The sequence below is a fragment of the Ictidomys tridecemlineatus genome, chromosome 6, assembly GCF_052094955.1.
Source record: "Ictidomys tridecemlineatus isolate mIctTri1 chromosome 6, mIctTri1.hap1, whole genome shotgun sequence".
Classification (NCBI taxonomy): Eukaryota; Metazoa; Chordata; class Mammalia; order Rodentia; family Sciuridae; genus Ictidomys; species Ictidomys tridecemlineatus.
In genome coordinates, this window is record NC_135482.1 from 190,064,728 (window position 1) to 190,076,756 (window position 12,029).

The 12,029-nt window shown below is 42.6% G+C and overlaps 1 long non-coding RNA gene across 1 annotated transcript; it reads left to right on the plus strand.

The window, feature by feature from the left end:
* The first annotated feature begins 1,002 nt into the window (after positions 1 to 1,002).
* Positions 1,003 to 9,363, plus strand: LOC144365208 (uncharacterized). Its single transcript, XR_013423505.1, has 3 exons — positions 1,003 to 1,630; positions 2,631 to 2,718; positions 4,888 to 9,363. It is a non-coding gene; the product is annotated as an uncharacterized LOC144365208 (long non-coding RNA).
* The last annotated feature ends 2,666 nt before the right edge of the window (positions 9,364 to 12,029 follow it).

A 12,029-nucleotide genomic window follows, 5' to 3' on the forward strand; every position in this document is an offset into this window, starting at 1 on the left:
GCTTTGAGTTGCGATCCTCCTGCTTCAGCCTCCTGAGCTGCTGGGATTACAGGTGTGTGCTGTTGCACCTATTAATCATGATTTTTAGTTTTTTCTATTTCTCAATCTCATATACAGAAGCTGCCTCAAAATTTGACCAAAAAAAAAAAAAAAAGCTACTTCCAGCTTCTTCATTTATTCCCTCTCCCTACATTTTCAGCCAGCTGCAACTGGCATTCTCTCCTGGGCAAATCATACTTCTGTTGCAGGGGTTTTAGGGAGAAATGAGGGGAGGTGGCAGCTAAAGCCAAAGGTGACAGAGGACAGCGGACAGGGGCTTCTCTTCATTCTCCTATGACTTAAAACTTCTGTTGAATGAATTAATAAAGGAACAGCTATACATCCTGGAAAAACACAAAACAAACTAAGCAAACAAAAACAAATAACAGGGTGTAGCTTTCTTAATTGTCTGAAAAGAGCTCCATCTTGAATGGGGCCTCATTTGAAAATCATGTGCGAGTGTGTGAAATCTCCTAGTGTTTACTGTCTAAATTCAGGTTGGTCTTTCAAGCGCCGCAGACAGGTAATGACTACTAATTCCTTCGCTATTGATTTTTCAGGTTTTGCTTTCCGGGTGGGTAGATGAAATCCTCAGTGGGAAGGGAAGGGACAATGCTTCCTTTGATTTCCACAAGCTCTTGTACAACATCTTTCGGGACTCAACGTTTTTACATGATAGTGGTGTTTAATTGGAAATTTGCTTTCTTGCTACTGCTTCTGTTGTAGCCGAGATTAGGTACTTAGTGTGCAAACATTCTTACAAATACATGGCACTTGGGGGTTGTAACTGACAGTTCTCAGGAGGGCCGAGGAATTGTTATTGCCTCTGAATTCCTTATGAGACACGCACCACAGTCATCTAAGTAGACCAGGGAGTCACATCCTGTTGTTTGATGTGGAATGTGTTTTCAAATGAACTCTGAGCTTTGGAGCATAGACCGATCCTTCGCTATCTAGAGAGAGTGAGACCTTTATGGTTTTGAACACTGCAGGAAATTCTAAAGAGAGGCACCCTCCTCCCCAGGGGCAGAAACTAGCGGTTGCTAACAAGCTCCCTTGAGTTTTCTTGTGGCTGAATTGTCAGCCTGACCCACAAGGGGAATTTCACTTCATCTTGATAGAAGAGAGAGTGGCTGTTTGAGTTGTAGGACTTGGTTTGAGGCAGGAGATGGCCGGACCTCACCTCAGCCTACTTTCCTGATGTGCTTTTGAGTTTCTCGTGGCAAGAACCCAGTTGAGGTAGGAATGGGGCAGTGGTCCCTGGCCCCCATGGACCTGAGAAACTTGACCTTCATTTGGGACTAATTAACACCACAGGATGAAAATATTTTCAAAACATCTGTCTACAACCCTATAGATGGAGAAAAGGAGGCTGGCAAGGGCTCGGAAAGGTCACACATGGATCACAATCTTGGCAAGAGTGTGTATGAGTAAAGATGTATAATTATTCATAAGACAAGAGTGAGGAGAGGAAGCCATGCTGCTCAGGCCTGCAGAGACCTTGGGCGAACAGGCAAAGGACACAAAGGACGAGAGTGGAGTTTTCTCAGAAGAACTCATGGCTGCTCCACCTTGGGAGCCACAAAACGTGGTGAGTCAAGAGATCGCGTGGAATCATTCCCTACACGGGACGCTGGCAGACTGAGAGATGTGTCGCTGCCTGGGCCGGGGAGGGAACCGATGTGCTGCCCCTGCTCACTGTGGAGGTGGCCGGAGCCTCTGCTGGCCGACCTTGGAGGACAGTTAGGCTGCAGTTTAACAAAGAGGCTGCCTGCACCCACCAGTCCCAGCCGCACAATCCTTCCCCATGTAAGAGGGGGAGGACAGGGTGTTCACTGCAGTGGTGTCGCTCTCAGAGAAACGTTGGAGAAGCTGAGCACGGCCACCCCATAACAGGAGAACATGGCAAAGCCAGGGAGACACGGTCATGCGCCTGAACCAGGAACCAAAATACTCAGAAATAGGACCGTGAAGCTATTGAGCTAAAGTCAATCAATAGCTTAATTAAACCTCAAATGCATTAGTGACCCAGTGCTTCCAAAATATGCCTCTTGAATGCATTCCACAGGATTAGCCTTTAACTTTCTATCACTACATTGGAAGAACTCTCTCTGTGAGAGAATCTTTTACATTGTTGATTATCCACAGTAACAAGAACTTGTTTTCTATTGTCAATAAAGGTGTATAATTCATCCCAATAAAATTCTCTTGCTTTTATGAACTTATAGATATATATTAATATGTATATACACACACACAACTGAACACATGATTATCCTTAATTTTGAGGAATTTTTAGTCTGGTAGGGAAATGGACATTGAAACATATTGAAAGAAGTAGTTCTCTTTATGTAGCAAAGTCAGCTAATGAAAACAGTGATAATAGTAAAAGCTTTAATTTCTTAAGAATCTATGAGGCCAGGTACAATACTAGATAATGAGCTGCCAGGATACAGGTATTACTATACTCATTTTAAGTTGTGGAGTTGAAGTTCAGAGAGGCTAAATAATTCTTTTGAGGTCACACTGCTTCTAAGAGGTAGAGATGAGATTTAAACACAGACCTATTTTAATTTTGTGTGCTTTCCCAGGATGCCAGATATCTGCCAGATGGTCCAAATACAATCTAGATTGGTGTATCTATCGGTCTGTTCTCTTCAATCATCTGTACACACAATGGTAAGTTGATTACTGCTACAAACCCATATCTCAGAGGAATGCTATGGATCTTCTGAAATCCCTCAGAAACTGCAGAACTTGGTCTTGACTATTAAAGGGCAGTGGGTTCATGCATTGCCCCGTGATCATTCACTGTCATCCATTCATTCTCCTTCTCACAGAAGTGTGCTCTGGGCATCGTGCAGTTCTTGGTGATGGACCGCTTCTCTGTTTCTGGCCCTCTCACCCCTCTGTGATGCCAGCTACAGACTGAAGTCTCGGGCTGTCATGTGCTTGCATTTCATGGGCTTATCTTTGAAGGCATCCCTGTTGCTGCCTGATTAATGGGTAATTTTTTCTTAGACAATAACGGACTGGAGAGAAACAGATTTGCACATGCAATTTCATGGTCAGGGGGAGAAGAAACACAAGACACAAGCAGACGAGCAGGCAAGATGAGTCTTTATTCCAGCACGCAGACTAAAACATATTCTAAAGCCTTAACCTTGGATTTCCTTCCAAAAGCTGCCCATCTCTCCTCCTCCCTTCATAGCCTTCTGTGGGCTTCATCACTGGCTCATGATCCCACCTTCATTCATCGAGTGCCAGCTCTAGTCTAGACAGTAGCCCTACAGGGACGCAAAGCGGAAGGAAACCTGGTCACTGCCCTCCAGGATCTTTTGACTTGACACCGTATAAACGTAACATTTATATTGTGACCACCAGACACCAGAATGTGGATGAAAAGTGAAGGTTCAGCTAATGGTTAGCGATGACCACAATGGTGCTGTGGAGCCCAATACTCCAAAACTCAGTGACCCCGAACACTAGCCATTTGCTCTCTATCTTTGCACTGTGGGTTGGGTGGTAGGGTGGCTTTCAACAACAAAAATTTGTTTTCTCACAGTTCAGTTCTGCAGTCTGGGAGTCCTAGATTAAGGTCTTGGACCCCAAGCCCTCTCTCCTTGGCTTGCAGATGGCCATCTTCTCTCTGTCTTCCTATGGTGTTTTGGTCACCCTTTTCACTGCTGTGACCAAAAGATCTGGCAAGAACAATTTTAGAGGAGGAAACGTTTTATTTGGAGTTTATAGTTTTAGAGGCCTCAGCTCATAGATGGTCAACTCGATTGCTGTGGTCAAAAGTGAGAGAGGAAATCATGGTGGAAACGTGTGGAGGGGGATAGCAGCTCAGAATGTGGCCACCAGGAGGAGGAGGAGGAGGAGGAGAGAGAGAGAGAGAGAGAGAGAGAGAGAGAGAGAGAGAGGGAGGAGAGAGAGAGAGAGAGAAACTGACTCCTCACCAGGGATAAGATATGTAACCCAAATGTATGCCCCCAGTGACCCATCTCCTCCAGCCACATCCCACCTGCCAACAGTTAATCTTTATCAGCAGATAAATGCACTGATTAGGTTAAGGCTGTCATACCTTAATCATTTCACCTCTGACCTTTCTTTCATTGTCTAACACATGAGCTTTGGGGGGGTTCCTCTTCTCTAAACCATAATTGTCTTTTTTCTGTGCATGTGTCCTAATCCCCTCTTCTTAAAAGGACACCAGTCATATGGACAGCCCATTCATGGGACTCATCTTAATTACCTCTTTTAAGATCCTGTCTCCAATTACAGCCAAGAGTTTGAAGTACCACAGTTTAGGATTTCAGTATATGAATTTGCGGGGGGGGGGGTATGTGCAGATATTGCTCAGCTTATTGCAGAAGGGATTTAATTTATTTAAACTGGGTTCAGATGACATTCAAAGTTCTCACATCTCACCACCTTCTGGGAAAGCTGGGGCACATTCTTTTCATGGAAGGATTTGGAAGCTTCCATAAGGGTGAGCAGAGACATGAACTTCTCAAGGCCTGGGCTCAGATCTGTATATTATCACTTATATCCAAATCCCATTGGCCAAAATAAATCTGAGCAACAAATCTAATTTTAATGGGGCAGGGAATAAACTTTGCCTCTAGTAGAAGGAAATGCAGAGTCACAGGACAAACCAGGTGGACATAAGGAGGGGTGAAGAACTGGGAATAATAATGCACTTGACCCTAAAAGTGAAATGCATTAATTTTGGCCAGAGTTTCCTCTACTTGAAATGAACTGAGATGCTTCTAAGCATTTAGCATTGAGTAGCTTTTTAAAATATGAGACATTATATGCTGTGGTCTGAATATTTGTGTCCCCCAGATTCATGTTTCAGCCTCATCGAAGGTGCCATCGATGGCGTGAAGATCAAGCTCTCACCAGACACCAGACAGCTGGTGCCTTGGACGTTCCAACTTCCAGAACTGTGAGCAATGAATTGGGGTGTTTGTAAGTTACCCAGCCTGGGGTATTTTGTTACAGCAGTCTGAATGGACTAAGACAATATGTTTATAAAATTGTACACAAAATTCTTTTCTGTAACAACTATATTAGCTGTCACATGAGCTGAGTAAAACTGAGCCCAACCTAGTATCTGGTGGTACCTATTGTCAGTAGGAGGAGCCCACCACAGTGAGGTTGAGGACCCCTCCACCTGCTGCACCCTTACTGTTAAGTTATGGCACCTATGGATTCTTTCAGATTCTGTCTGATGCCCAGGGTGAGGAAAGACCAGCAGATGGTCAGAGTTCCAGTGGTAAGAGGATTCCAACGTGGCTATCTGCTGATAGGAGGCCAGAGGATTTAGAACAATAGGAGTAACTGGTAATGAGGTGCAAGTTATTTAAATACCCTGCCAGCAACTGAAAGGGGGGGCACTGAAAAGCAAGACCTCCCCCCCTGGCAGTGCGTTTGCCAGGGGGGAGCATTGGAATGGCACCTGTCACAGTCACTGGTAGGCAGCCCTTGGCTTATCCCCACCTCTGCTCATCCAGGGCACCTAGGCTCCCCAGAGGTGAGGAAGAAGGGATTTATAAGTGGGAAATGAGTATTTATGATTTTCTATTTGACAAGAGAGGGAAGTGAAACAGATTGGACCACCTTAGGGAAGGAAAGGAAATTTATGGGAACAAAATATTTACAGCAACCAATGTAGAGACCAAGAAAAAAAAGTAGAGAAATGAGCAAAGGGTAGATTAAAATTCCCCCAATTGGCTTTTCTGGCCCTTGTAGGTATGGTTACATTCTCCAGGGTCCATGAATTTTATGAGATTTTAAGTAGCTTTATGTTTTTACTTCTCTTATGTGACGGCAGGCTAAAGAAAAATTACCCAAAGAATACGTGGGTGACCCGGATGACAGTCTTTGAGCTAGGTGGAGCTATGCAGTTTTAAACTGCATTTGTACTTGTATTTACCACCATATTTATGCTACACACAAGCCAACAACCATGTTAGAACACTGGAGGAAAAGTGATTAAGTGATTTATGATATTTCAAATATGGTAAAAGTAAGTAACGTGACATGTGGCTGCCCAACGCAAAATTACCCCCATGGAGGCCTTGAGGGATGCGATTCTGAGCCTGAATGCATATACACACAAATCTTTGCAGTAATTTAATAGCAGAAGTATAGTATTAAATATGATAAGTAGGAATCATGATTCTTTTCTTGAAATGATGTTGTAAAATATCTCCATATTTTATCCTTGGTTCTATTATTATATTGTGTGGCTCAGCAATAAAATGGATCATTGTTAAATTTCAGATTAGTGCTAGAAAATAAAACTATCAAGAGATAGTAAAAGCCTTGGTGATGATCTGTCTTACCTAAAGTCAAAGGAAGAAATCAACAAGTGCCTCTAGAAGGCATGCATATATCTTTCTTTGGTCAAACCCATCATTAATGATTTGCTCTCAGTAAACACCATCCATCAGTTTAGTGATTTTTTAACAAATCGTAGTGTGATGGTAGCTTGTCTTTATTTTGTAAATTTACTTTGGTTGTTGAGTTGCCTAATAGCTGTAAGCATAAGGAATTTATATTTAGTTAAATGTTTGCATGAGTTTGAAAAACTTTACAATAAAAATTATTTGAAGAGGTATTTGAGACTTTGATTAGGTTAAGGCTGTTGTACCTTAATCATAGAAATACAGGAGGCCCTCCATCTCTATGGGCTGGGTCCATATACTGAAATTGCACACACTTATTTTCTTTATCATTACTCCCCAGAGAATACAGTATAGCACTATTTACATCACACTTACATTATGTATGAGGTATGTCAGTAATCAGGAGATGACTTTAAAGTATATGGGAGGGTGATTATAGGTTCTATGCCAACACTATGTCCTTTTCTGTAAGGAACGTGAGCATCACTTGATTCTGGTATTGGCAGGGAGCCTTGGAACTAATCTCCCAAGGACACCAGGTTTGACCATCATTTGCTCATAGGTTGATGAAGGAGAGAAGGGATAGGAAGCAGGTGGTGAAGTGAAGATTTTCCTGAAGAAAAATGGGTGGTCACATTTCCTGCTGCTGCTGTAACAGAATACCACAGACCAAGTGTTGGAGTCACAACTCAGATGTATTCTCTACCAGTTTTGGAGACCAGAAATCCAAAATCTTACAGAGCTAAAGTTAAGGTGTCAATCAGGCTGGCTCCTACAGGACAGACTCTGTTCCCCAGCCTCTGGAGGCCACCTGCATTCTGGAGGTTGTGACCCTTTCATCCAATCTCTCCAACCTCCATGATCTGTAGTCACTACCCCAATTCTCCTTTACCCTCTTAATCCCCTCTTATAAAGACCCTGGTGATTAATTTTGGGCCCATTTGGACAATATAGGATGATCTTCCCATCTCAAGATCCTTAACCTAAGCTTATGTCGGCAAAGTCTATTTTTTCCTAATAAGGTAATAGTGCAAGGTCTCAGGGATTGCGATATAGATATCTGTGGGGCCTAATATTCAGCTGACTTCAGAAGGGCAGAGTCCTACTAAGACCCAGGTTAGAAGCAGGAGCTAGGGTTAGGGCAGGGATGGTGGATCCTCCATGGAAAAACAGTAAATTTGAGACATGATCTTTTGATGGATGATGCCATATTTGCATGTAGACTCTTTAGAAAAAAACATGGAACACAACAAAGACTTGGAGAGTAAAATTTTGAGGGAAGAAAATATAAGAACCTTGTACTATTTTTGAGATGTAGAAAGAGATGCTAATGCTGGTAATCAGTCACTCTTAGAGCAACAGCTGAGTGTTGGTAGCACTCACTGTTCACATCAATCACAGCAACATTGATAGTCATGCTTGGATAGACACGTCCACATTCACTCTAGAGAAAGCCCTTTTGGTTTCTAGATTGAACGAAATTCTTGGCTATTAGAAAAGCATTATAGGACTGAAACTTTGTGTTTCTCCAAATTCGTACATTGAATTCATCTAATTCCCCAATGGGAATTGATCAGATTATGAGGATGGTACCCCCATTAATAGGATCTGTGTCCTATGGGGACTGAAGAGACCAGAGTGTCTCCTTCCACCAGGTGAAGTGACAGCAGATGAGACTATTCTATGAACTAGAGAAGCCAGCCCTCATCAGAGGCTAGCTCTACTTGCACTTTGACCTATGACTTCCCAGTCTCCAAAACCATAAGAAATAAATCTCTGGTGTTGATAAGCTTCTCATTCCGGGGTATTTGGTTATGGCAGCCTAAGAAAACTGAGACAGACTTTTCACAAATCTTATAGAATCTTCTGGAAAATTTTAAGACTCACTATTCTATAATACTGAAAGTCGTGGGGGATTCCTAAGAGAACCACAGGATAGGGTGAATTTAGAAATTTTTGGATGTAATGAGTCAAAGTTGGCTCTTTTTATAAACCCTCCACCTCCCTGCCCACTCCAGTAAGTTTGTTTTCAAGACTTTCTGATTGTTCAGCTGACTTGTAAGAACTTCCCGTCCAGAAGTGAGTGACTGCTACTAGCTTGCTGAAGCTTGGACAGCATTCACAGTAGCACAGCTAGGTGGAGTTGCTGAGGTCCTCTTTCAATGCAGATAGCATTGTTCCAGAGCCAGGGGCCCCTCAGGCTGCGGCATACACTCGTATCTACACATTGCTGACTTCATGCATATGCTGCCTGGGCAATGCCACAGGGCCCTGTGCATGGTAGGGTCCTGCATGTGGTTTCCTGCTCTACTGATGCCATCCTGAAAATCTTTATAATAGTGAACAGGGAAGCTCTTTTACATTTCACACTGGGCATGCAGATTCTGTAAGTGGTCCTGCCACAAAATCTCACACGGCATCCCCTCCACTCACCTCTGCATGGCCAGGCCTGTCCAAGGCTTAAACAAATGCATGCACCTGAAAATCACGTAGTAAGGGAAGAAAAAATAACAATCACAATAGTCACTATGCCCAAAATTAATAGAGTCCTCTTGTACTAAATTATTTTTAGTCACTTCTGGGCAACATTTCCCTGTTTCCCTCATAGCAACATAATAAAGTGCACATTGTTGCTATTTTATAGAACTGGAAACTGAGTCATAGCTGCAATAGCTGCAAGAAAACTTGCCCCAGTTGATACAAAGCTGGTAGGAGGCAGAGTAAAAAAACAGCAAAGCTCATATTTCATCAAAATGAATTCTTTTCTCTGACACTTTCCTGATAGGCGCTGTGTTTTAGGAAGGACAATTGCCTTCTTGTCTATTTCCACAAGGAAACTCAATTTAGTTTTAATTGAAAAAAAGGTCTGACTCATTCTGGAGAGAAGAGAAAGGTTTGCAGACAGATGCTTGTCATAGCATTATTTGAAAACCCGTGTATAAAATACGTGGAAACAGTGTAAAGAGTCCACAATATATGTAGTCACAAAATGAACAGCTATATAGTGTGCAGGTTGCATTGTGAAGTTTTTTCACAATATTATTTTCTAATGACTTTTATATGTAAATTAATTGTGACATACAATTTTTTATTTGATCATGTGAAGGGCATAGAAGAAAGAGGAAGGACATATGCTAAGATGTTAATGGAGATTTATCTCAAGACCAAAGGTAACTTTTATTTCTTCTTTGTGCTTTTCTGTGCTTTCCAGATTTTCTATAATCCGTGCAAATTCCACTTATAATTTTAAAATGGGAGGTGGAAATAAATATTTCCTGAGAATCTACTTTGTGTCAATCACTGTTCTTGCCCTCATTTTGCTTGTACCCCCCAATCGTCACTTCAGTGAAATCTCTTTTCACCATTAAGGCACTATATCAAACTAAGAGGTACTGTTGACCTCAGGGCAACTGCAACTTTCTTTTTCTAAATGAACTAACTCCATCTTATTCTCGCAAAGTTGAACTTTTCATTGGTAAAGTTCAGTTTCTTGAGATGTTTATATTTCAGGAGTTTCAATTCTGGCAGAGTGCATACTAAATGTTCCTTCTAGCTTTAGAAAGTTGGTAAATAATTAAAGCATATTTTCTCTGGCTTCATTCAGGCCAACACTAGGAATGTGGATGGAACTGCACTAAGTATGGAGCTTCATGGCCGACCTCCAAGTCAAGTTCATGGAACGAACTCCGCGGGACTGTTCAAACAGCAGGTTTACCTACTGTGTACATCTTCTAGGGAGTTGTGAAAGAATTCTCTGAAAGCCTTATGAGCAGTAGGATATATTTAGAGAATTCTCCTATTAAATCAGTTTAGCAAGTTTATCAAAAGAGATGAGATCAAGCTGGCATCTCCCATTCTTACTCATGCCACTTCTCAGAGTCTGCTGCCCGTATGCAAAGTAGTTTCTGAATACCTACAAACCATCTGTTAAGTGGTTCCTTATAGCATTTCCCTGGTGAATAATATCAACTTCATCTGGCTATGGGTTGGGAATTTGCTTTTTTGTAAATCAGAACAATATTTTCCCATTATAATGTTCTTGCTGGGCTGAATGAAGAATCACAAATACCTTGATAGGTGGTCCTTGAGATGGAAAATAGCCTCTAATCCTGACCAGCCCGGAGACCATGGACAGTCTTGGCCTTCTCTCTGTTGTCCCCAAGGCCCTCAGAGAGAGGTGAGTTCTGTTAATTAAACACTCTTCATCTAAAACAAAGCTTGCCAGCCCAGGGAGATTTCAGAAGGACCATAAATGTGAATTTTATTTTGCATTTAAAAAGCCACACTCCACACCATTGACATGGTGGGGGAAAGATTGATAGGGGAACTTCTTAAGAATGGTAGAGGGGCTGGTAATTTGCATATTAATTTATGTACCCCAAATGAATGCAGACAGCCATAAAATGCACTTGTAATAATTATACTACCATTGAACTGTGGGCTTTTAATTAAATGGAATGTTTTTATCTTGTGTTTTCCACGTTACCCACGTTGCTATGGATGTCAAGCTGTTCTTGCAAATCAAAGCCTTGGAGATGCTTGATCCGGGGCTTTCATCACCCCCGCCCTCAGTGGCCGGCATTCCAGGAGTGTGGCAGCTGGGTCTCGGTGCCCTGGGCCAGCTCTGGGCGCCTCAGCTTTATGCAAGCTTTCAAAGAGGGCCATGGAGATCCAGCTTGCTTGTGCTGGCCCAGGACAGGCACGGCAAACCCTGGCTTTGGAAATAAGAAAAGGACGATGCATGCAACCTGTGAGCCTTTCAAATGCATCAGAAAACGAAACCCTGGGTGTCCTTCTTGAGACGCGTCTGCATCATTTGTCGGCGCTAGTGATTTTGATCTCCGTCTACATGGTGGGCATATCGGTGCTCCAGACACAAATGATCATTTTCACACTTTTCAATGTGGCAACAAGAATGCTCTCCCTGTTTTTCTTCAGAAAAAAAAAAAAAGCTGTTAAGTAGAGCTACTTGTGGTGACATAAATGACTGCCATTATGTTTTGATGATCTGGGATGGACGTGCTGAACCTCTTGCTTTTGATGTGCCTTCCTTGGTCTCCATCCATTATCTTCGTGGCAGACACTGGGCACATCCACGCTGGTGCCAGCCAGCTCTGTTTCCAGGCGGGGCTCAAGGGCACTAGAGTTGGGGTTGGAGAATATCTTTGTTGATGAAAAATGAGTGACATGCAGGCACCATTCACGTGTCCAAAGGAATGAAATGGGAGGGTGACATTGGACATATGCAGGGCATTATTGGTCATTTTGACATTTGACACACTTGCTTCCCCAGGGACTTTTATAATGGCTCTGCATTAGTTTCCTTTTAGTTATAAGTAACAAAAATGATGTAAGCAAAACAAAGGGGTGTATAATAGGGACACAGGTACATATGTTTTATAGAACTCAAGGGCAGGGATGGAGCTGGAATTCAGCCAGGCTCATTGCAGAAACTGGGAATTTATTGGCAGGTAACCCAGGGGACCTTCTGCCCAGCTCTTAGCCTCAGTTTCGCTCTGTCATTTGAGCTTTGTTCTCTTGGCAGACTGCTCAGGGCAGGCAATGTGGAGACCA